General features: G+C 39.4%; 1 protein-coding gene across 24 annotated transcripts in view; it reads left to right on the top strand.

The window, feature by feature from the left end:
• LOC105465604 (erythrocyte membrane protein band 4.1 like 2) overlaps positions 1-26077 on the top strand; it is a 227147-nt gene that overhangs the window by 35163 nt on the left and 165907 nt on the right. Inside the window, exon 1 of one of the 24 annotated variants that reach the window (XM_011714116.3) lies at positions 15776-15844. The exons of the other annotated variants lie outside the window; for them this stretch is intronic. The gene's annotated coding sequence lies outside the window, so the exon portion shown is untranslated. Of the gene's footprint in view, positions 1-15775; positions 15845-26077 lie in introns of those variants that run through there. 24 annotated transcript variants of the gene reach the window in all.

Here is a 26077-nt window from a genome sequence, read left to right as displayed (position 1 = left end):
TCGTAGTGTTCAAAGTATGGAATCAGATTTTATGATTTGATCATATAATTAACATTTTCTCTTTTTATTTATTTATTTATTTATTATTATTATACTTTAAGTTTTAGGGTACATGTGCATAATGTGCAGGTTTGTTACATAAGTATACTTGTGCCATGTTGGTGTGCTGCACCCATCAATTCGTCAGCACCCATCAACTCGTCATTTACATCAGGTATAACTCCCAATGCAATCCCTCCCCCCTGCCCCCTCCCCATGATAGGCCCCGGTGTGTGATGTTCCCCTTCCCGAGTCCAAGTGATCTCATTGTTCAGTTCCCACCTATGAGTGAGAACATGCGGTGTTTGGTTTTCTGTTCTTGTGATAGTTTGCAAAGAATGATGGTTTCCAGCTGCATCCATGTCCCTACAAAGGACACAAACTCATCCTTTTTTATGGCTGCATAGTATTCCACGGTGCAACCCCACCAAAAAGTGGGCAAAGGATATGAACAGACATTTCTCAAAAGAAGACATTCATACAGCCAACAGAGACATGAAAAACTGCTCATCATCACTGGCCATCAGAGAAATGCAAATCAAAACCACAATGAGATATCATCTCACACCAGTTAGAATGGCAATCATTAAAAAGTCAGGAAACAACAGGTGCTGGAGAGGATGTGGAGAAATAGAAACACTTTTACACTGTTGGTGGGATTGTAAACTAGTTCAACCATTATGGAAAACAGTATGGCGATTCCTCAAGGATCTAGAACTAGATGTACCATATGACCCAGCCATCCCACTACTGGGTATATACCCAAAGGATTATAAATCATGCTGCTATAAAGACACATGCACACGTATGTTTATTGCGGCACTATTCACAATAGCAAAGACTTGGAATCAACCCAAATGTCCATCAGTGACAGACTGGATTAAGAAAATGTGGCACATTTTCTCTTTTAAAATAATAAAACAGCTAGAGTCAACTTTTTATATAGTCTAGTACGTCCTGAACATCAGACAGTGGGATATTTTTAGTTCATTGCTTTATTTCTTGGAGAGCAAAATTGTTGCACTAAGAGATGACCCAATCCATTTGTGACAAATAAATAGAACATGGCCAGGCAGACTCAGAAGGGGAAATGAGTTGTGTACCAGCATAGAAAACTGCTTTATGCCCATTATGTAAGGCTTGTTTGGCATATACTTTTCTGAGTGGCCTAATAATCATTTTGTCCACTCCAGAAATAGTTTTAAAACATATTAATTCTTAGAAGGTGTCGGTAATTCTGATGTTGCTCTGGATTGGTAGTGTTAGTTGGTGAACTGACATCATCTTTTTGCTGATAGTGTTAATGAGGGGTAGATCGACTTCATGTCTTATAACTGCTAACTTTTAAACTCAGATATCTAATTTTAAAACATGTTGAAACCATGCTTTCTGTTTACCGGTATTTGCTTTTTTGTCAGGTCTTTTGAAATGATCTTGGCAGACACCAAATAAGTATATTGTATGTTGGATATCTGAATTTTGTTTAAGCACTTATGAGATAAGTTATAATGTAAAATTTTCATTTTGCCTTCCTTGGGAATATTTTAAGTCCTGGCAGTTTGGTTTGAATTTTTAAATTTTTAAAAAACTTTAAATTTTTGTGGGTACGTAGTTGGTGTATATATTTATGGGGTACATGAGATGTTTGGATATAAGCATGCAATGTGAAATAATTACATCATGGAGAAGTATCCATCCCCTCAAGCATTTATTCTCTGTGTTATAAAAGTTTCATATAAACTGTTCAGAATGATGCCAGCCCTATTGCTATGATGGTTGGCTCGTGGTGCCACTATTAATCACTGGCTGCATTAAGCATTGGCCTTGTATCTTTTTGGCAAACGTTTGAATCTCTGCAGATTTTTAAGGTAATGGGTAATTGTTGGACTTCCTAGGCAACAGCCCGCTGAGACCCAATCTGTTGTGTTCCAGGGGGAGCTATAATAGCTATCTTGGGGCCTGGCCCTGTGGAAAGGAAGCTTATTTGCCTTATTGTCAGCTTTTACTGTATTAAAATACACAGTTGGATGTGGGTGATGCACATTTAGCTGTGAGTCTAACTTGTAAGGCTTGCTGTTATGACTGAGTATATTTCAGATTTAATAGAATCAGTTATACCTAATGGTTCTGGCTTGCAGAAAGAAAAGACAAACAAACAAACAGAAAAACCAGTAACTGCAAACCCAGCCCTGATATAGAGAGAAAATTTAACTTTTTAAGTATTTACTTATCAAATAATTTCCATTTATTAAGAAAAATGTGGTTTTTTTCCAATGTATTTTGCCCACTCAATCTCTTATGTAGTATATATATTTGGAATGAGGGCTGTAAAAGTCATAAGAATTCTTGTACTTGAGCTTATTTAGTAAGTCAGACAAATTAGTTATATAGATAAAACCATGACAGAGTAAGTTTTAGACCAGTAACATGTATTACATGCATTGAAGTACCTAAAGGAATATGTAGTGAGGGAAGAAGTCTGGGAAACATTGATGAATGGGGCTAGAAAAGGTGAGGGAAGAGAAGAATGGGATGAGATGAATGCAGAGAGGCCATCTTGCACATACCGTAGGGGACTGTATGGCCTTCCATACAGATTAGAGGAGTTAAAATTTCATCTCCGGTCCATAGGGATTCCGTTGTAGCTGTTAAGGTGTGGCACGGTGAAAGTAGCATTGAAACAAATGAATAGCGTTTGCAGAGATGTCCAGGATGGTTTGTGTGAAAGGGCTAAATTGGTGGTGTATACCAGGAAAGATGGGTTTACTGGTACAAAGTGACTACCCTCATAAAGTGACATTTACTTTGTTCAGTTCTCTTTAGCCCAGAGTTTGAGCCTCTGCTTTAGATACACAAATTCAGTCTTGTCAGCATCTTGTTAATAGGGCTTAGGAAAGCTGAACCATGCCCTTCCTGCTCTCCCCCAAGCAAGAAAAACAAAAACTGAAAACCCAACTCCCACAAACAAATAATAAGCCTTTAGAGGAGATGGGAGGGTATGAATTAGAATGCCAATAAATATACAAATCATCTGTCTAGTGTGTGTTCTGCTTGTTGGCCACATGGCACATTGTCAGATGGTGTGTTATGGGAGTTGAATCAGAACTGGAAGGTTGGTTATAATGATAAAGCTTATGAGCAATTCCTTGTTATTTCTTGTATCTGTTACCTGTTTGTTCCTGGGCTAGGTGCTTTCTCTTCATACAGCTTCAACAAAATGAATCTAGTCCCTGCCCTTGCCTATCCACTCAATAAAGTTATTCTTACTAGAAGGGATTAAGTTCCTAAATTGCTTCTCTCTTTCCTCATTGCTGGCCACTCTTCAGATTTACAAATGTATAAAAAGTCTTTTTAATAATTTCAATCATAGTGTCTTTAGTCTCAGTGACCTGGGGACTGTTTGGTATTTTTTTTAGGTGACTTTGCACAGCTTTGCTTTGATCCACTTTGTAATGACTTTTGTATACTCTTAAAGGATAATCTTACATTTAGATTTCCTTTTGCCCCTATGTACTGCATACAATTCGAAATGGACCAAGATTGCTGGCAGGGTAGTAAACTAGGAAGTCAGCTCATGGGTTCAGCTTCTGACTGTGAGCTTGCTTTGCTGCTTGTACAGTATTTCCATACTTTAGGGGGTTTGGAGTAGAGAGTTTGCTATAAGAACAAAGACAGGGATCAATCTACCAACCTTTGCAAGGAATAGATGACAGACACTAATGAGGACAATTGCGTTTTTAAAGAAAGGATGGAGTCGGCCGGGCGCAGTGGCTCACGCCTGTAATCCCAGCACTTTGGGAGGCCAAGACAGGCGGATCACGAGGTCAGGAGATCGAGACCATCCTGGCTAACAACGGTGAAACCTCGTCTCTACTAAAAATACAAAAAAATTAGCTGGGCGTGGTGGTAGGCATCTGTAGTCACAGCTCTCAGGAGGCTGAGGCAGGAGAATGGTGTGAACCTGGAAGGCGGAGCTTGCAGTGAGCTGAGATCGCACCACTGTACTCCAGCCTGGGTGACAGAGCGAGACTCCATTTCAAAAAAAAGAAAGGATAGAGTCAGAGGCAGCTCTGGAGTGAAAGCCCAAGGGGAGTCAGTTTTGTGGGAAGATGATTAATTTTTGACAGAGTCACAGTAGATCATCCAAGTGGAGATGATTATAGGCCAGTGGTTTGGTGTGGTTTGATACTGTGACTTTGCTGATTGATCAAGGCCAGAAATGCACAGTTGGGCAATGTAATATGAAATAATTGCTGTCTGATCTCGATCAAGTCTGTTACTTTTTCTGAGCATCTTTAAAACAAGTCTATAAAGAAGGCAACAATTCATGCCGTAAATTCCTTAGGATGTTGGTTTGATGATTAATAATAAAATAGCTAGCACTATTGTGGTATTATGCTAAGTACTTTTGCATGTAGTATCTCAATGTCTTCAAAACAAGTTAGGAATTGGATTCATTTATCCCAGTCATACCAGAGGGGAAATAGGCTTAGAAAGGCACCTAAGGTCACAGTTACCAAGAGTGGTCTTGGAACTTGTGGGTGTCTGGCTGCTACTCTTAACTACTACACTGCATTTCCCCTCAGATAATTTCTATAAAAGCAATCTAAAAAGCATGTGGCTTAAAAAAAACCCTGAAATAAGCGGAATAGAGTGAAGCCCCCAATGAGAAGATGATGGGCTGAACTGAGTTTTGGAATGATACCCATAGAATGAAGAATAGAGAGGAAGAAGACTGTTCTTAGGAGAATAAAGGGAATTAAGAAGGATGGCTTTGAATCCAAATAAAAGTGTATTAAAGAGGAGATTTAATGTTAAACATGAGCTAGGGATATAAGGAGAGGGTAGGAACCAGAAATTCTAGAAGCTAACCTTTTTTTTATTCTCAGGTATCACTTCCTCAGAGAGCCTCTAAGATTGCTTGGGACAGGGTAGTCTAACATCTGTGAGTACCCAGTGTTTAGTATAACACCTAGTGCATCGTATGTGCTTGGCATTTGTTAAGTAAGGGAATTATGTTAGTAGACATTTGGGAGATAACTTGAGTGAGACATGGTTGGTCCTTGCGCTCAAAGAGCTCTTGGTGCAGTCAGGAAATTTGATTGTAAAAACATGAATAAATTACTGTGTGCTGGTGAATAGCTGTTGTGTTTGAGGTGGCGCTTTGGCTTGTGGTCCTGCTTATTTCTGTCATAAAATGGCTTATGACATGCCATTCTATGACAGAGATGCTTAGTTTTGGGAACCTCTTGCAGCTGGAAGGCTTAGCCGTGCCATACCTCTTCCTTGGCCTGGATACAAGACCCCTTATAATGAACACCCCTCTTTCCCGGCAGCTCTGCCATAATCTCAACCATAAACCCAACACACGAGTGACATCAAATTACTCATTTACTTCTTGAGCATGCCATATTGTTTCATTGCACGTAGGCTTTTGTATATTTGTTCTTCCCTCTGCCTTTCTCTTCTCACCTGTCAACCTTCTACTGATTTGCTGAGTTTAGTTTAAAAAAAAAAGTGTTCATTCTGTTGAGTTTTTGGGCTGTTCTTGCCCTTACAGCATTTGGCTTCTCCTGCCTCTGCGATTCTGCCTCTGTTGTAGACTTAGAGCTCTGTAAAATTATGTGTTTCCATGTCCATCTTTCACAGTGACTGCAGGGCTTTGTCCACTTTCCTCCTTTTTTCTCTAGAGTTCAGCCTAATGCCTGAGTCATAGGGGGAGTATCCAATACACAGATCCTGAACGAGTGAAATAATAGTGGCTGACTGTCTCTCAGAAAATGACAGTTTTCTCCAATATTTGTTTTAAAAAAGGTTTATTTATTTGATATAGGAAAAAAGAATTAAATATTCCTATAGACATAGAGTTCTTTTCAGGAAACAGATATAGAAAAAAGAGTTAAATATTCCTATAGACATAGAGTTCTTTCAGGAAACAGATATATATATATATATATATATTTTTTTTTTTTTTTTTCTTCTGTTTTTGAGATGAACTCTCGCTCTGTCGCCCAGACTAGAGTGCAGTGGCACGATCTTGGCTCACTGCCACCTCTGCCTCCTGGGTTCAAGCGATTCTCCTGCCTCAGCCTCCTGAATAGCTGGGATTACAGGTGTGTGCACCACCATGCCCGGCTAATTTTTGTATTTTTAGTAGAGATGGGGTTTCCCCATGTTGGTCAGGCTGGTGTCAAACTTCTGACCTTGTGATCCACCTGCCTCGGCCTCCCAAAGTGCTGGGATTACAGACGTGAGCCACCATGCCCAGCCTGTATTTTCATCTACTGAAATCTTTGGCTTACTAAATAGTAGATGGAATTAATTTTGGAGGGAAGATGAAGGACAACACAGGAAAATAAATAAGAAATAATAGGAAATAAGTTAGGCCGTTAACATCTTAAGAAGTCTATCAACTTTGAGGGTAGCAGATGAAATAATAAAACCTTTGAATATTGGAGTTATTACATAATAGTCACATACACATGCAAAAATAGCAATATATCATTATTATGTGGAAGGAATACTTTGCATTATTTTATGAAACTTTATGTAAGATTGTGTAAAACTTATCTAACCTAGTTTTTTAGTACATACTATATTCATTTTCTTTTATATTGTTTGAGATTCAATACTTTTTACTAATTTATTCAACAAACATATATTGATGCCAAGCAATATTGTAGGTAATGGAAATAAGGTGTTTTACAAAACAGACAAAAATTCCTGCCCTTGTGGAAATCGTCTTCTAGAGTTGAGTCTGGCATGATGATGTCACAGAATTTTATCCAGAAACATGTTTGATTACTTAATATCCATGATATCTGCAAAAGGTTAGTGTTACAGAATTCCGTTTAAAAAATATTTTTAAAAGGCTTATGTGCAATGGTATTATTTACAGTTTAAGAGGAAATAATAACCTAGGAGCACTGGATGATGATGATGACGACACTGTTTTCATAATAGCAGTGAACACAAATTACTTACCAGGCACAGTAATATAACTAGAGTGCTATGATTCATTTGAACCCCACACTTAATTTTGACATAGGTGCTATAAGTTATTTTCCTTTTACAGATGAGGAAACCAAGGCAAGGAGATTAAATCACTTGCACAGCAGATAAATATGGAACCAAGATTTGAACTCAAGCCTGTTAGTAATTAATTATTCAAAATAAAGCACTCGAGAGATTTTTCCCTTTAATAAGAGACCTTGTGAAGATCTGAATATAAAGCTGGTGGAAGGTTATCTGTATATAGGAGATTGATAGCTCCTATAGATGACTAGGAGTAGAAAGAAGGTAGTAGAAAGAATGCAGTGTCACGTTACCATGTCACAGGGGTAGCAGGGGTTCCCAATCTCCAGGCCACCGACTGCAAAGCAGGAGGTGAGGGGCAGGTGGCCATTACCTCCTGAGCTCTGCCTCTTGTCGGTGGCATTAGAGTCTCATAGGAGCATGAACCTATTGTGAACTGCACATGTGAGGGATGTAGGTTGTGCACTCCGTATGAAAATCTAATGCCTGATGATTGGTAACTGTCTCCCATCACCCCCCTGATGGGACTGCCTAGTTGCAGGAAAACAAGTCCAGGGGTCCCACTGATTCTACATTATGGTGAGTTTTGTAATTATTTCATTATATATTACAATGTAATAATAATAGAAATAAAGTGCACAATAAATGTAATACACTTTATCCCAAAACCATCCCCCGTCCCTGGTCTGTGGAAAAATTATCTTCCACAAAACCAGTCCCTGGTACCAAAAAGGTTGGGACTGCCGACATATGGTGTGGTAATTATGAGCACTACTGGAGCTTGACTGTCTGGGTTTGTCCTTACCAACTAGGTGCCTTAATTTCATCTATAAAATGGGAGTAAGAATAGTTTTTACTTCATAGGGTTTTTGTAGGGATTAAATTAGTATATACAACAGAATGGTGCATAGGAAGTGTTAGCTGATGCTCTTACTATTATTGTTTTTATTACTTTTTTTTTTTTTTTTCCAAGACAGAATCTCACTCTTGTCGCCCAGGCTGGACTGCAATGGTGTGATCTTGGCTCACTGCAACCCTCCGCCTCCTGGGTTCAAGGGATTCTCCTGGCTCAGCCTCCTGAGTAGCTGGGATTACAGGCACCCGCCACCACGCCTGCCTAATTTTTTGTTTATTGCCATTTTAAAATAGGATTCCCTTTTCCCTGAGGGTTTTTATTTTGAAAAAGTTGCCATATTTTGGGGCGTATACCTTGCTTATTTCCCTGATTCATTTTTTTGTTTTGTTTTGTATCATTTGGGAGGTTTTGGCCAGCATTTTGCTCAGAGGGTAGTGGCGTGCAGTTCTTTAAGTTTATGTGGGGGTTTTAATGTTTTCTATTAATTCTCGTTTGCTATACCTGCTAATAGTTAGAGCCATCAGTAGGTGTTGTAACCTAGGAAGTCCTGCAGTCTTGAAATGATGTTTGTTGAAATGATATTCTGAGTGAGCTCCTTCTGTGGAAAGATCACAGCTCTCACTAAACTGTCATGAAGTGAGAAGAAAGGGAGAGGTCAGAGTGAACTCAAGAATTGTTGCAAGCCTAGTGCGGTGGCTCACGCCTGTAATCCCAGTGCTGTGGGAGGCCAAGGCAGAAGGATCACTTGAGGCTAGGAGTTTGAGACCAGCTTGGGAAATAAAACAAGACCCTGTCTCTACAAAAAAGCTTAAAAAAAAAAAATTAGCCTGGTGGGGTGGCACGTGGCTGTAGTTCCAGCTACTTGGGAGGCTGAGGCGGGAGGATCACTTGAGCCCAGGAATTCAAGGCTTTAGTGAGCTATAATCATGCTACTGCATTCCAGCCTGGGTGACAGAGCAAGACTCTGTCTCTTAACAACAAAAAAATTGTTCCAAGAGCATTACTGGCACAATGAGTGCTGAAGAGCTGAAGACTCATGGGAAACCCCTTCAGTAAACTGAGCAACTTTGATGGAAATCATCAGTAATGGCCTGGTTGACCCCATCTAAAGAATGAGACAAAATTATTGATTGGCATCTCTCACCAAATAAACTTTAGATATTTAGTATGAAAAATCAGTCCATCAGTCTTTTCACTGTCATTTCATTTACTGTCATTTTCATTAGCGAAAATGCAAAGTGCTGATTCTTGGGCAGGGTGGGAGAAGGCAAATCACCCAATAAAGGATAACCCTTTAATATTTTATCTAAGAAAAAAGAAGGAAGAGAAAAACATTTACCATCTCAGATTAGAAGACAATATAAATGTATACATCTATGTTAATACTTTTGAAAATACTGACAAAATAGAAACATATGTTTTCCTCCAGAAAAATAGAAAACCTTGGAAATTAGTAACCATGTTTCCATGGTTATTAGACTAAAAAATAGTGGTTGTTGGAACTAGACTATGGGAAAGTGTTTTCATACTGCCATGGGGGAGAAACTCCCACACTGTTCCAGAAAATAGAAACATATTAAAGCATTCTTGAATTTTTAAGCTAACATAACCCTGGTAACAATAGTGACCAGAACAGTGAAAACAGGAAACGTACAGGTAAATGTCACCCATAAATATATGTAATGTCCCAGTAAAACAGAAAAAAAAATCTATTATATGTAGTATATTAGCTATAATTCATTTTAGGAATGAAGAAATGATATACAATTTCACCCTCCTTTAAAGAATTGATTGTTAACTAAAAGGAAAACATAACATTGTTTTGCTAGATAAAGCATTTTATGAAATGCCAATATTCATTCATGAAAATGCTAACTAAATTAGGAATGCAGTATAATTCTCTACCATGCTAAATAATGTCTTTGAAAATAAAATTCAACGTTATATTTAGCAATATGATAATAGCACAAATTTCTTAAGGTCAAGATACAAAATTACTACTTTTAGTCATTTATATAGTTGTTGAAATTTGTCAGTACAGTATGACAAGAATAGAAATGATCATAAATATTGGAAAGGAGGAATCAAAATTATCCTTTGCAGTTTATATAATATACTGTATGCAAAACTTAAGTGAGTCTAGGGATAACCAACTAGAAAATTTATGTAAAGAAGATCAAGATCATATTTCCAGTTTCTAAAAATGCAAAACTCTGTTTCCTGGGAACAAATCTAACAAGATATATAAAATCTTTATGGATAAATCTTGAAACATTGAAGGATGTGAAAGAAGGGATGAATACATGGAGAAGTGTTCGTTGTCCACAAGTGGGAATGCTTGATATTGTAAAGATAAGTTTTCCCCAATTGGTAATTTCCGTGAAAATTCACTCATAATCCAAGCAGGGTTTTTATGGGTCAGCCAATTCTGAAGTTAATATGCAAATGAGCATGTGTTGAAGAATAGTCAAAATAATTTTGAAGAACAGGTTGGGAAGATTTTGTCCCTACCACATATCAGGGCTGTTAAAACTATTGTGGCAAGGATAGATAATTATACCAGTAAACCTGACTTAAACATATGCAAGTCTAGAAACTTAATATAAACGAATATAACAAAGCTTGTTACACTATAGGAGCGGTGTTATAAATCAGTAGAGAAAGGTAAACTATTAAATAAATGGGGTAAACATCCACTGATTGGTCTATATAAGAAAAAAAATTCATTCCCTACTTCATGCCATATACAAAATGCATTATAGATGCAGTATAGATTTGGTATTTATGGATGCATTACATTTAGGCTTGAAGGCAAGAAGCCAATCTTTAAAATATTTAGCAGAAAATACTAGCATTGTTGGTGAGTGGGTTGGGGGACACAGAAAACATGATAAAGAAAAGGATTCAGAAGTTTGATTCTATTAAAATAAACTTCCTTATAAGAAAATTACCACAGTGAAAAGAAAAGGTTTACACTGGTGTCATGCATTTGTAAGGCATGTTTGAAAGCCATTGCTAGCAGCTTAGCTCACCTATTCACCTTTCCTTACCAACACAACCCTGATTTTGTGCCCATTTAGAAATAGCTGTCTCATCTGATGTCCTTTAGAGGTCTCAGTGGTGGCCAATGAGATGTGAACTTAGGATTTCTGGGAAAGTTTTACTCCTTGAATATGAAGTCCAGTCTTTCTTCTCCCATGCTTGAAGTGGATGTTTAGAGCTGCAGCAGCTGTCTTGCAGAGGTGAAAATGAGGCTAGTGTTAAAGATGGCAGAGCAGGAGGGCAAAAGGAGGCTAGTTTCTTGATGACATCCTTGACTGTGTACAACAGCCATGGCTTGCGTACTCCTGTACTTGTGGTCACATGAGAAAAATGACTTGGGTCTATTCTAGCTAGACCTTTAGGTAGCCTTGGCCAAGTGGCAATCCTGTTGAAAATAGCCTATATGCTACAAGGATTAAAAATCTAGATTATATGAACAACTGTTATAAATTAAGAAAAAGGCAGATAACCTAGTAGCAAAATAGAGCATAATTGTACACAGCTCAGAGAACTGGAAACTCAGATGGCCAGTAACCCTGAGTCTCACGAGTAGTTAGGCAAATGTAAGTTAAAATAGAGACGTTTTCATGACCAGCATAATATAAGTATAAAAATACCAATGTTGGGGAAGATTCATTGTTGGTGAGAGCATAAGTTGGCATAACCATCTTGGAGAACAGTTCGGCAGTGTAAAACTGACCATACCATACTAGCTAGCAATTGCATAGGTATATACTCTCGAGATTCCTGTACCTATAGGCGAAGGGAAACTCAGAAGGCATGCTTATTGACGCTTTGATAATAGCAAAACGTTGGAACCAACCTACCCTTCAATTAGGAAAAATAAAGTATATTTTATAACAGAGTACTGTATAGGAGTTAAAACGAGCGAGCTGCATATGAACTATATAGAGCTACATATATTAACATATATGTACTAAAATACAAAAAACTATGAATATGGTGAGAATTTATATAAAATATGAAAACAATAATGAAATTACACGAAGTACTGTTACCAGCCATTGAGAGATGTGCAAACTCTGATAAATGATTTCTACTTATCAGTGAATTTTCTGGAAGCCTAAACATTGATTTTTAAAATCCAGCCAATGTTAGTTTGTTTTATTCTTAACAAGGTTTTACCAGCTGGGATATTGAAACCACTGAGCTGCTCCTATTCCAGTGGTATAATGTTAAAATTTAAAGCACTTTGCAACACATATTCATGTATATTTTTATTTAAGTATTCTAATAACTTTATGAGATAATAGGACAGGTAGGATTTTTATTGTAACTCAAATTAAGTGATGGTAGTTGGACTTGAACTTTCCTTTTCTGATGCCTAGTTTGGTTTTTTTTTTTTTTTAATAATAGTTTCATAGTGTTTTTCCAACACACAATTTAATGTCTAGGTATACTTCATTTATGCAGCGGATTTATTGCTGAAAAAGTGATGTGCAAATAAGTGTTTAGAACAAGTGTTATTTTAAATATAACTAGAGTGGCTTTCTAATTTCAGAGACCCAATGGTGAGTCTTTTAAAGTAAATAATGGCATGCTAATTTATTGTCAGGTTTTGTGTGTGTGTGTGTGTGTGTGTGTGTGTGTGTTTGTGTGTCAGTCAATATAGTAGTGCTTTTTTTTTTTTTTTTTTTGGAGACAGAGTCTCCCTGTGTCACCCATGCTGGAGTGTGGTGGCATGATCTCAGCTCACTGCAACCTCCACCTCCCGGGCTCTAGTGATTCTCGTGCCTCAACCTCCCGAGTAGCTGGGATTATGGGCACATGCCATCACCTTAGTATGTACAGGAATCATCCTGGGAATTTATGAAAAACACAACTCTGACCCCCTTGTTTCTCTCTGTTGTTATGTTGGTTTCTTAAGGGCTGTGAGTTTTTCTCATTGATTTTGGTATTCTCCACAGTGACCAGCCTGGTGGAGTGTGTGTGTGTTAGTGTTTCCTTATTAAGTGCTTAATAAGTATTTGCCGGATGATTTCAGGAAGAGCTTCCCAGAAGTGAATACCTGAACAAAATGAATACTGTGTTAATTGTGGATGGAGAATACTAGAAGTAATTTAATGCTCTTTCTAGTGTGTGCTGAAATTTGTTTTCAGTTAAGCTGTTGAGCATTATTTTGAAACATTCTTTTTACTGGAAAGATCATTTAAAAACATGATTATTTTAAATTTCCACAGAAGAATTTTGCTGGAAAAGGTATAACAGAAAATAACTGAATGGAAAAAAATCACATTGTTTCACACAATTATCCCAGGCCAGCTTGGAAGTTACAGTTCTCTTCTCAGAGAAGATTTCTTTAGCCACAAGCTACTGGGAATTGTTCAGCCCATTGGCAGCTACACAGAACACTGCCCTTTTCACCCTATCCAGTACACAAACCTAGACGATTCATAGCTGGAACCTATCTTCAAGAAAGTGATGGCTTTATTGAAGCCAAATGTCCAGACTTTTTCATTTAGACACATGAAGGACCTTCAGTGCTTTTGCCATATAAAAAGTGAACCACAGAGACATTCTTAAAAACAACACCAGGAAACAAATAAAACACCTGAACTTACCGTGTGCAAATTGCAGATGCAGACATAGCCTGTTTGGCAGTAAGTACATCTCTCTATCTTGCTCACTCTATCCCTCTTCAGTACTAGCTGTGTGCTTTTTAATATAGTAACTGTACAATAAATATTAGTTGAATGTAGGTGGAAGTAGGATGAGAATGAACAGAAGTCAGTGACCAATTCTGTATTTTTCATCTCTTTTGTTTTTTAGAAGAGTCCAGTTTTGTTTTAAGATGAGTGTTCTAATAGGGTGAATTTAAAAATGTAACAGTAGTAAAGAGATTCCTTAATTGCCCATTTAGTTTGATTTTAAGTAAATCTTTCCCAGGCTGAAGTTTTCTACTATGGGCCAGGAAACCCATGTTTAAACTGTGAATTTGAGTGCTTTATCTTCTTATGCCAGATCTCTGGATAACGTTGGCCCAGTTGTTCTGTTGTTGTTTACTTATTCGAAAGTTATTCTTGTGAAGATGTGGACTATTAACTCAAGAAATCTGTGTTTTTGCTTTTTGGTGATTGTCTTACAGGCTATTTTATGATAGTGATGAACAGCACACAAAACTCCTTCAGACCCTCCCGAGTGAGTTTCCAACACAGACTCTTTCTTCTTGCTCTTTCCACAGATGCTGTCTCCTAAGTAGTATCAAATACAGATGTACTTTGATGATGCTGATAAGCTGATAAACAATAATGTGAAATCTCTTTGATATTCTGTTTTGTTTATGGAGATGAAAGATAGCCTGGTTTACTAACATTTTGTTAAGGCAAGCAGTGAATGAAAGCATGTTTACAGTTGGTTCCTGCTCCACTGTGCAGTTTATTTAAGTAGGAAAAATTACCTAAAATAACAAGGTGTGCCTTTTGTACCTAGATATAGCCAAGCAGGTCTCTTTACCTACCAGACATCCAAACATTTTTCTTTGAATTTCTATTTTGAATTCCTTGGTTTGCTTCCCGGATTTCTTCCCTGTGTAATCTAGAGGATTTATTATGGTGGAATAATTTAAAGTGTGCCTTTGAAAAGAAGTTCTGAATTTGAGCATATTTTACATTAGTGTTTATGTTGGACTCTGACTGAAAAATACTCTTTTATCTCCTCTTGAATCAAAGTGTAATGGGTCTTGTGTAATTGAATCGAGGTTCCTTTGCTTATCTTTTTTGTGTATGTGGTTTTTGGACAGTTTCTGAAATTGTACCCTTTTGGAGAGGTTGCCTTTGCGTCATTATTGGAACTTGTTTGCAGTTGCAAGTCATTTTTGGAGACAGAAAACGTCCCTTGGAAAATATTGTGCTGATTTTTTTTTTTTTTTCCTCCAATCTATGAATTGTGGAACTTGGGTCACAGATTGAATTTTGGCATTCAACTCTCCCAGGACAGGGTAGTATCCAGCTTCATTTTGTGAGTGATTGCAGATGCCTTTTTACCATTTGGACTTTCTTGTGTTCTAAATAAATGACCAGTCTGTGAAATTTTAAGCCAAATGGGATACAAAGGGATTCCTGGTTTTCAAAGGGTCGTCTTTAATTTTGCATTTAAAAGGCAGTATTGGCTTCATTTTTAGAAATTAAATACATTATAGCTGTTATATAATTTGCCACCTCCTACCCTCACCTCCCCTTAAATAATTGAAGGAGAAAAATGTGGGTTGATTTTGTATACTTGAATAAGAAAGCTGAGAAGAACTTCAGCTTCATCCTGTGACTTGCTCAAATGTCTTTATGTGATCCATAATATTGTAGAAAAACCTCAGATTCAAATGAAAGATATAGTGAGTGAGTGGGCTGCCTGAGTTTTGTTTTAATCACACCTATTTTAACTATTTATTTGAAACATGGCAAGTTGAGAATAGTGGGACACCAAGGCACAGTTAAGCATCAGGAAATAGCTTCACGTGTTGCCCATTGCATTCTTGACAATTGGGATAAAACAGAAACAGCTGTGATTCCGAATGCCCTATAAATTTCAAATGTTGGTGTAGCACACTTTATGAGCTGATTTAATAAATAACCACCCGTATGTCTTTGGTGACTTGCTTTCAATTTTCTTTACAAAAATGCAGAATATTTGGGGCCCTTTCTTAATGCTAAATGAAAAGTTGTGTGCATTTGGCTCTGTAAAGCAAAGTAGCCTTGAGACATGGGCTCGCCTAAAAATTGACTCCATTTTTGTGGGAGAACGGGTGAAAAGGGCAGTTTCCTGTGTTGCTGCCAAAAGGTCTGAACAATTTGTAGTAGCTTGTGGCTAGAAAACAACTTCTGTGAGGCAAAAACAGCAACTCTAAACTGGCTCTGGGTATGTGTGAGAAAATACTCTTTTTTCTACTTGATTATTAGGCTTCATAGAAAATTTCTTTTACAAAGTGAATTTTTAATCTCAACTCCTTGAAAATGGTATTTTAGCTGATTTGGTTAAAAGTCTGGGGAAATATATTTGGAGTTCGTGCTAGTGGGAAATAATGTGATACTTTAAAAAAAAAGTAGCGTTTGTATTTTGCTTTTATTATGGCCATGTGCTTGGTTGGTAATCCATGTTTTTCTCCTGCCTTAAGAGCGAAGTGAATTTTGGCATCTTAGGCATGTATTTTACAGGATTGGGTCTTACGTTTTTTTTTTTTTTTTTTTTCCTTCAGTTAATTGACTAAAAGTGTGTTTTCTTCGTAGTTCCACTTGGGCAATGTCTTCCATTTTGTAGTAAAAGCATGTTAACAAAATATTATGTATAACTACTGGTAATTGCCATTTATTAGAACTTATAGTGTGCCAGACACTGTGCTCATGTTCTTACATTGGTTACACCTTTTACTTGTCTGGATAGGGGAAATAGCTTAGAGAGGGTGTTATGTAGATAGAAGATGGTTGGAACCAGGATTTGGAGTCCTGTCTATGTGTTGCTAATTATTATTAATACAAAATAGTTACTATTACAGATGTTCATTTTGTAGAATCAAATCAGAGGATTTGTTACTATTACAGATGTTCATTTTGTAGAATCAAATTAAAGAGGATTCTTGTAGAATGGGCTTGGATATATGGAATGAAGATAGAGTTGGTTTGACTTGGTTTTAACGTTTTCACTAAACTCTTTGTTGCACTTTCACCATACCTGAGCACCTGTGTACTTAATCATTTAATGTAATTTTGCGGTCTCAGCAATTAGCATCACATACACACAATCATGTTTTTATTAAATGCTGCAGACTTTGCTTTGGTTTACTTTGTTGGACATAATTTTGATTTTTTTTCCCTCTTCTGTTGGGGATATCTATTGGCTTTTCGTTAAAATGCAGGCAGTAGCCCAATAAGGCATAATCTTTTCCTTATCTCAATATTTTGTCCTATTCATCAACATCAGTTTCTTCTTCATTGTATAGTTAATAAGGAGCCTGATGTTCATCATCTAGTATGGTGGTTCCCAGCCCAGGTGACGTTCCCTAGGGAACATTTTTTATGTCCACGACTTGAGGGTGTGCTAGTGGTATCTAGTGTGTGGCAGCCAACTGTGATGCTAAACATCCTACAGTTCACAGGGACAGCTTCTCACAATAAAATGTTGATAGTGTGGAGGTTGAGAAACCATGACTTAGCTAACACAGGGCCTAGGCTAAATCTAATCCATTAGAAGCTCTGACTTCATGAGATTTTTTTTCATAACAAAACAACTCAGTAGTAACTAGGGAAGCTCCCCCTGCCCCCATCCAGAGTCTCCCTCTGTTGCCCAGTCTGGAGTACAGTGGCTCAGTCTCGGCTCACTGCAGATTCTGCATCCTGGGTTAAAGTGATTCTCATGTCTCAGCCTCCCAAGTAGCTGGAACTACAGGCGTGTGCCACCATGCCCAGCTAATTTTTGTATTTTTGGTAGAGATGGGGTATTGCCATGTTGGCCAGGCTTGTCTCGAACTCTTGACCTCAGTTGAGCCACCTACCTTGGTCTCCCAAAGTGCTGGATTATAGGCTTGAGCCACTGTGCTTGGCCTGGAAAGTTTTTCTCTTCTAGAGATGCAGGAAGAATATATCCATCTGCTTTCTCACCCCGTCCTAACTTAACACCCATTTACTGTACACTGGATTCTCTTTCACTTGCTTCCTATCTTCACCCCTACTTAGGGGAGGTCACACTTTAAACTGATATCTGCCATTCCATTAGCCACGATAGTTGACTGCCTGTTAAGAGTTGTACCTGAACTACCTTGGCTTGGGGTGGGAGAGAAGCCAAAGAATGAAAGGGATACCCACCAAAGATAAATTTCACTTAAGACAGTTTCGGCTTGGATGAAGGTCCTAGTATGCCTCTCAGAATTATATTGAGTGCCAGAGAATGCAGTTGTGATTAAGACATAAGTTTGAAGTACATGTCTGTAGAGTCAAGTGTTGATTTGTAAATTGAAAGCCGAAATACGATGGTTACATGGAATTTTCAGAAGATCTTGAAAAGAAGAAACTTCTCAGTTAATATCTAAAAAATATCCACCTTGTTAGTAGAAAAATGGACTGATTTATTACCTTGGAAGTTCTTGGGGCTACACTTTGTGATTTTGACTAAATTTGAAAAGTTGAAAAGAGCAACTTGTAGTGGTCTTTTATGCTTGATGCCTTTGCAGGTCCTTGGGAATCTGTACCTCCTTTCTTCCCTCCATCCTTTATGAATGGCTCCCATTTTATCCTACTCCATCTTCTGTTCTTATGCTACTTTGCATATGGCTTTCTGTAGATAGTTCTCAGAATGGATTATAATTATGCACTTACTCCCTGTGTCCCTTACTGGGCTATGATGTCCTGGCACAGTGCTCATTACATCATAGCCAGATTCCTACATTTTGAGTGAATGAATGGTGGAGGAGAAGGAGCAGCATAAACATCTTAGCAGTCTTAACACTGAATAAGGGGAAATGGTTGGTAGGATGATGAAAAGTCAGGGTGCTGAGGAGGGCGCCTGAGTAAGTGAAGGTAGGAATTGTTGCCTTAGCTTGATCTTCTTGGTGCTGTGCACGTTCCTTTTTGATGCTGGAGGTCTGGATGAGTAAGGCTAGGAGGCTGGCAGGCTAGCGTGTGGTCTTGGCTATATCTACAGGTCCAAGAGGTGTTTACGTTTTTCACCTGAGGTTCCTCCAAGCTGAAGAAAGATCTGCCTATTTGCTGGTATATGGATTTAAACACTCAAGTCCGAGTATTTTTAAAAAATTGATTATTTAATTCTAGCCAGGTACAGTGGCTCATGCCTGTAATTCCAGCACTTTGGGAGGCTGAGGCGGGAGGATCACTTGAGGTCAGGAGTTTGAGACCAGCCTGGCCAATATGGTGAAACCTTGTCTCTATTAAAAATACAAAACTTAGCTGGGCATGGTGGCGTGTATCCATAATCCCAGCTACTTCGGAGGCTGAGACACGAGAATTGCTTGAACCCAGGAGGCGGAGGTTGCAGCGGGCCAAGATTGAGCCACTGTACTCCAGCCTGGGCGACAGAGTGAAACTGCATTTTGAAAAAAAAAAAAAAATTAATTCTTTATTTCTATCAGGAAGAAAGGGGTTTCAAAGCAATAGAAATGGCCCTTGATGTCCTGCAGTGATTGTAAAATGACAGCACTCTTGTAGCACCTGGAATTCTGGGCTGTGCTTCTTACAGTCTCTTTGAGCAGGCATGCTTCCTTAGCCTTCACTTCTACTGGCCCTTGAATTTGAAGAAACACAGCTTCATTTTACTATGGGGTTTATATGCTTATGTGCATTGGTGTTACCATTAGTGACTTGGGTTAGAATAAATAGTAACTCTATAATGTACATGTTTTGGTTTTGTTGAATTACATGAAAGCATTTATTAGACACTTGAGTTCAATCTAGAGATAATTGTGGGAAAAGCTGTTTCATTTAGCGAAAGGCCCACTAACAGCGCATTGTTGCTTATCACTTGTGGCCATGTCATTGGACTTGTCCCTGGCAAATTGAACATGTCTGATTGCACAGATGTTTGCATGGTTGAACAAATTATATTTGGACAATAAACTGTTATGCCTATCGGTGATTAGGGAGGCAGGACATAGTTGCGTATGGACTACTTTGGTAAGAGAATTAAGAGAGAATATTACCAAACATTTTCATAAAAGGGGAGAAAACAAAAGCACTTTTTGAGAGTAAATTTCCTTGTATTCTTTAATGGTTATGTGGCCTTAAACTTATTAATATTACTGGGGCAGATTTACCTTTTTTTCTAAATGACTAGTTTTTTTGGTGGGGGCGTGGGTAACAGTTAGTTAAACAGAATGTTAGATTTTTCCTATTGGAGGATAGCTGTAGTTGGATTGTGGCTGAGAACATGGGAACATCCAATTACTAGTGTTACATATTTTTAAGTCTATAATTTTTTTTGCTTTATGTACAGGTGTGAAATATGTACAGGTGTGAAATAAGTTTCTAAGAGCCTGGGAGTATGGATTGAGTAGAGAATTCTCATAGGATTTCTGAGGATCGCTAAGGGTCTGTGTATTAGTCTGTTCTCATGCTGCTATGAACAAATACCCGAGACTGGGTAATTTATAAGGAAAAGAGGTTTAATTGACTCACAGTTCCACATGGCTGGGGAAGCCTCAGGAAGCTTACAATCATGGTGGAAGGCAGCTCTTCACAGGGCAGCAGGAGAGTGAATGAATGCCAACTTAAGGGGGAGGCCTCTTATAAAGCCATCAGATCTCGTGAGCACTCACTCACTATCACAAGAACAGCATAGGGTAACTGCCCCCATGATTCGCTTATCTGCATCTGGCCTGACCCTTTACACATGGGGATTATTACAATTCAAGGTGAGATTGGAGTGGGGACACAGAGGCAAACCATATAATTCCAACCCGGTCCCTCCCAAATCTCATGTCCTCACATTTCAAAACACAATCATGTCCTTCCAACAATCCCCCAAAGGCTTAACTCATTCCAGCATTAATTTAGAAGTCCAAGTCCAAAGTCTTATCTGAGACAAGGCAAGTCCCTTCAGCCTATGAGCCTGTAAATCAAAAGCAAGTTAGTTACTCCTAGATAAAATGGGAGTACAGGCATTTGGTATTTACCATTCCAAATGTGAGAAATTGGCCAAAACAAAGGGGCTACAGGCCCCATGCAAGTCTGAAATCCAATAGGGCAGTAATTAAACCTTAAAGTTCCAAAATGATATCCTTTGACTCCATGTCTCACATCTAGGTCACGCTGATGCAAGAGGTGGACTCCCATGGCCTTGGGCAGCTCTGCCCCTGTGGCTTTGCAGGGTACAGCCCCACTCCTGGCTGCTTTAATGGGCTTGCATTGAGTGTCTATGGCTTTTCCAGGCACACGGTGCAAGCTGTTGGTGAATCTACCATTCTGGGGTCTGGAGGACAGCAGCCATCTTCTCACAGCTCCACCAAGCAGTGCCCCAGTGGGGACTCTGTGTGGGCCTCTAACCTTATATTTCCCTTCCACACTGCCCTAGCAGAGGTTCTTTCTGAGGGCTCCACTCCTGCAGCAAACTTCTGCCTAGACATCCAGCTGTTTCCATACATCCTCCGAAAGCTAGGTGGAAGTTCCCAAACCTCAATTTTTAACTTCTGCATACCCACAAGGTCAACACCATGTGGATGCCACCAAGGCTTGGGGCTTGCACCTCTGAAACAATGGCCTGAGCTGTACCTTGGCCCCTTTTAGCCACCACAGCTGGAGCTGAAGCAGCTGGGATGTAGGGCACATGTCCAGAGGCTGCACAGAGCAGCAGGCCCTGGGCCCAGCCCACAAAACCATTTTTTCCCTCCTGGGCTTCTGGGCCTGTGATGGGAAGCGGCTGTTGTGAAGGTCTCTGACATATCCTGGAGACATTTTTCCCATTGTCTTGGGATTAACATTGGCTCCTTGTTACTCATGCATATTTCTGCAGCCAGTTTGTATTTCTCCCCAGAAAATCGGTGTTTCTTTTTTATTGTATTGTGAGGCTGCAAATTTTCCAAACTTTTCTGCTCTGCTTCTGTTTTAAACATAAATTCAAATTTTAAACCATCTCTTTGTGAACACATAAAACTGAATACTTTCAGAATAATCCAGGTCACATCTTGAATGCTTTGCTGCCTGGAAATTTCTTCCATCAGATACCCTAAATAGTCTCTCTTAAGTTCAAAGTTCCACAGATCTCAAGGGCAGGGGCAAAATGTCACCAGTCTCTTTGCTAAAGCATAGCAAGAGTGACCTTTACTCCAGTTCCCAACAAGTTCCTCATCTCCATCTGAGACCACCTCAGCTTGGACTTCATTGCCCATATTAGTATCAGCATTTTGGTCTAAGCCATTCAACAAGTCTCTAGGAGGTTCCAAACTTTCCCACATTTTCCTATCTTCTTCCGAGTCCTCCTAACTGTTCCAACCTCTGCCTGTTACCCATTTCCAAAGTTGCTTCCACATTTTTGGGTATCTTTACAGCAGCACCTCACTCCTGGTACCAGTTTACTGTATTAGTCCATTTTCATGCTGCTATAAAGAAATGCCCAAGACTGGGTAATTTTTAAAGGAAAAAGTTTAATTGACTCACAGTTCCACTTGGCTGGGAAGACCTCAGGAAACAAAGTTATGGTGGAAGACACCTCTTCACAGGGCGGCAGGAGAGAGAATGAGTGCTGAGTGAAGGGGGAAGCCCCTTATAAAACTATCACATCTTGTGAGAACTCACTATCGCGAGAACAGCATGGGGGAAACTGCCCACCTGGTCCTGCCCTTGACACACAGGGATTATTACAATTCAAGGTGAGATCTGAGTGGGGACACAGAGCCAAACCATATTAGTCTGCTTAAAGTTTGTGGCTGTGAATTTATATTGAGAAAAGTTATTGTGGCTATTTTCATTTTGACTGCTTGAGTGCACATCTGAAGTAAGGCCAAGTTAAATGTAACCATAAAGAAGGGGAGTGTGCTGGAGGTAGGGCAGGGCAATGGAGTTAAGATGTGATTGGGGCCCATGGGATCCAAGCTGCTTAAGGAAGGGAGTGAAGATTGGGGCGCTGGGAAGGTGGTATGGGCATAGGATCCTCAGCGTTACAGAATTGTTGGAGAAGAGAGATTGAGCTGGAAAGATAGATATTCAGAGGTTGGGGTGCATGAAATGAGATAATTATATAGAATAATAAGTCTAGGGCAGGATTTTTCAAAACCTAATATTAGAGAGTCATGACCAGCATTTTTAAAAAATGCTAAAAAATCTAACTCCTATGGAACTTTTAATGAATCTTTTTTTTTTTTTTTTGAGATAGAGTCTCACTCTGTCACCTAGTCTGGAGTTCAGTGGTGTGATCTTGGCTCACTGCAACCTCTGCCTCCTGGGTTCAAGCGATTATCCTGCCTTAGCCTCCCAAATAGCTGGAAATACAGGCACGTGCCGCCATACTCGGCTAAATTTTTTTTTTGTTTTCAGTAGAGACAGGGTTTTGTCATTGACTAGGCTGGTCTCAAACTCCTGACCTCAAGTGATCTGCCTGCCTCGGCTTCTCAAAGTGCTGGGATTACAGGCGCGAGCCACCGTGCCCGTCCTTAAGTGAATTTAAAAAGAAGTTGGTCGGGTGCAGTGGCTCATGCCTGTAATCCCAGCACTTTGGGAGGCTGAGGCAGGCGGATCATTTGAGGTTAGGAGTTTGAGACCAGCCTGGCCAACATAGTGAAACCTCGTCTCTACTAAAAAATACAAAAATTAGCCGGGTGTGGTGGTGGGCGCCTGTAATCCCAGCTACTCAGGAGGCTGAGGCGTGAGAATCGCTTGAACCTGGGAGGCAGAGGTTGCAGTGAGCCGAGATCAAGCCAGCGCACTTCAGCATGGGTGACAGAGCGAAACAAAAAAAAAAATTCCAAAAGAAAACCTAACACACAACAAGAAGGATTCCTCTTTGGGAAAGGAAAGAAATAAGGAAGGGGAGGAAAGAGATGCCCCTTTTTTTCTGGCTGAGGCAATCTGCTGTCAGGGAGAAGGCTTTTTGAGTGGAAGGGTTGGGGCTAGATTTAGCATGAATTCTCGAAGCTTAGCCTTGAGTCTTGATCAGGGTGATCACATAGTCATTTAAAGATGTTGTTTTCATTAAAACTGGGTGTGTTTACTGTGCATTTGTGAACTGGGTTGGGATGTAAATATTTCCCTCTGGGTCACAGTTGGAAAAATTTGAAAGCGAGTTCTTGGGGCATGACCGTGGGAATGGGTAACTGAGATAGTGAGAAGAACAGGATCACTGAGATTTGCCTTTTAAGTAGGAATGCATACACACTCGCATAGTCCTCTGCCCTGTGCCTTATAGAAAGGAGCAAGAATATGGGTAATAACCAAAAACTGTTTACATTTGGAATACATTATATACGTGAAGGCTTGGCTTGAGATTCCGGCTCCCCCCCTAACACTCCCTTTTCCACTGACTTTAAACATTGTAGAGTGGTGGGGAAAAGCATGGTCCAGAGATACTGGTTGAACTTCTGGCTCCACCCAGATAGCTCCAGCTTATTGTCAGACTGGGAGAAATAGATTAGACAAATGTCAGGGTCTAGGGCATCTCTAAGATCTTGTGTCTGTAAAAGCTGTGCAATAAGGAGAGGGGACTTTTGATGTGTTTTGGGTCACAGGGAGAGAGCTTTCTGGAACGTAGTTATGTCGTTGCCTACAAAACATATCACCAACAGTAGATAATTGAAAACTGACTAATTTTCAGAGGGTTGTGAAGGTAAAAAAAAAAACTCTGTAAAAGATCAAGTAAGCACCATCTTGGGAATTGCAAGATAGAAGTTGCAGCTTCTTCCTTTTTCTGTTGTCTTGACTACTTTAAATATATCTATATTAGCATTGACGTCTGAGTGTGATTTTTGCCTTTGCCTTTGGAATGTAAGTAAAAACAGACAAACATATTGGGGCTTTTCTTACCCATTTCTTGATTGTTATGGATAATAAAATCTTGATAGATAGTTGCAAAGCTTTGTGTTGCTTTCTAGACTGAATTTGGAAGGTGAAGAGTCTGGTTTCTCTTTGTACATGACCGTCCTGGACAGATGTTGGCAGTGGGAAGCAGGAGGGCTACATTTGGTGGCTCCTAAAAAGGAAGGGAAAGGTGACTGGGAGTTGTGTAGTGGGGAGTTGGGTGATTTGGGCAGAGGCTTAGATTTCTGTAGCCCTTCACCACTAGTCTGTTAGTTCAGAGTTCACATCCCATCTCCTTTTCAGGCACCCCATTTCTGGGTGTGCTCCTTGCTGGAGGAGTGGCGGGGGTCAGGATTCAAAATTGCACTGTCTGGTGTGAATGGAGGGTGCACTTCTTCCTCTGGAGAGCATATGTGTGCTAGTCAGAACTCCTTATTGCATGCTTTCCTTAGAAGTGTTGTTAGGATTTGTGGTTTTCAAGTACTTTCAGGTGTGTTAATAGATTAATTGATCTTCCTTCGGTAGGCCTAGGGAATTAATACTCCCTTTAATGACTGTTTCTGTAAAGAGAGAAAATAATAACAGTAGCTAACATTTATTTAGTGTTTATGTCAAGAAACTGTTATTCTACCTGCCTTGTTTTAGATTTCCTTAACCTCATTTTGCAGATTGAGGATTGAAGCTTACACCCCCAGGTTCACTTTTGTCATTCCCTGTCGGTCTCACTCCCCCACTGTGCCCACCCCTTCTTCAATCAAGCCTTCACTACATCTGTTGTTGGGGAGGATGCATAGTTCTTTTTCCAAGCTGGTGACTCAAAATCAGGCTTTTGGAATACAATCTATCATGAATCAGGGACTGTCTATAGATAGGCATGCAGAAGGAGTCGTTCACAGGCCTGCCAGATATTAAATAAAGGTTTAGAGCTGTAAAGTTTGGCCTTCCAAGGATGATCCTTGACAATATTTGATGCTATGTTCTATAAAAAGTTTAAAGCTGATAAATTGTAAGTACAGGGCTTCCTAAGCAGAGCCAGTCAAATGTGAGTGTGTTTTATGTTCAGCAGCGTTGGGTGGGCTCAGAGATTCAAGCTGCAAGCTTCATTCCAGGGACAGTTCAGACCCATGGCTGGTAATGACATCACCTCCACAGGTGCCAAATTATTCTCCTCTTTTTTCTGATGTTACCTGCCCATGCTTTTGAAAAAAGGAAAAAGAAAATGTTTAAGTACCACTGGGAGATTTTGTTGTGAAAATAAGTATGAAATCCAGTTCTGGGCGTGTGTGAAGTAGGGAGATGACAGTATGATGGTTTTTGAAAACCATACAGTTTCAGAAATTCCAGTTTTAGGTTACTTGCGTTCAGTCACTCCCAAGAGGTTTTTGTGAGGAGGGGGTGGGGTGGAGAAAGGGATTTTAGACTAGGTGAGAAAAGTAGTAGTGTAAAAACAAAGTTGTGGGTTTGCCCCTTCTCTTTTCCCCCTAATTGAAGACTGGGCTTACAGTGTTTCTAAGACAACTCTGATTGGCAGTGTATTTCGAAGAGGCTGAAGAGCTCTGATTCAAAATGTCAAGCTTGGATTCAAAGGATTGGATCTTTTTATATGTTTATTAACTAGAATTGGAAATAGAGAGCATAAATA

This window comes from Macaca nemestrina, chromosome 5 (genome assembly GCF_043159975.1).
Source record: "Macaca nemestrina isolate mMacNem1 chromosome 5, mMacNem.hap1, whole genome shotgun sequence".
Taxonomy (NCBI): Eukaryota; Metazoa; Chordata; class Mammalia; order Primates; family Cercopithecidae; genus Macaca; species Macaca nemestrina.
The sequence above is the reverse complement of the archived record's forward strand: the minus strand, read 5'-3'. Positions and strand labels throughout refer to the sequence as shown.